Below are 438 nucleotides of genomic sequence, written 5' to 3' on the forward strand. Positions count from 1 at the left end.
CAAACTCACACGCTCACAGGTTTATATATACTATTTATGTATAATTTAGATACTGAAAATGTGGGAGATTGGCACATTTCTCCATTAGAGTTACTCCACAGTGGTCCTTTGCTTGATTTTGATCTTCTTCCAGGATGTTGTTCTTCAATGGCTGCCTTGAGTTTACCGTCTCTACCAAATGTCCTTATCTCAGACACTTGTGGAGAAGCTTATGGTCTCTGTGAGTAACCAACTTGAACCGTAGATCTACATAGATAGTTCGTTGTTTGTCTCATATAGTTTTGTTCATCAATTTTCAGGTCAAAGCTGCAGAGCCTTTTCCTTCAATCGTTGCAGCATCTAAAACTATTGCAGTGGTTTCATCTGGATTGTGTGGAGATCACGGAGATGCCATACATTTGACAACAATAATGCTATCGATATCAATGAACATAAAAT

The 438-nt window shown here is 38.1% G+C and overlaps 1 long non-coding RNA gene across 1 annotated transcript; it reads left to right on the top strand.

Moving 5' to 3' along the window:
* Positions 1-430, top strand: LOC106322320. Its single transcript, XR_001266348.1, has 3 exons — positions 1-19; positions 134-220; positions 300-430. It is a non-coding gene; the product is annotated as an uncharacterized LOC106322320 (long non-coding RNA).
* Positions 431-438: the final 8 nt, after the last annotated feature.

The sequence above is a fragment of the Brassica oleracea genome, unplaced genomic scaffold, assembly GCF_000695525.1.
Source record: "Brassica oleracea var. oleracea cultivar TO1000 unplaced genomic scaffold, BOL UnpScaffold14864, whole genome shotgun sequence".
Classification (NCBI taxonomy): Eukaryota; Viridiplantae; Streptophyta; class Magnoliopsida; order Brassicales; family Brassicaceae; genus Brassica; species Brassica oleracea.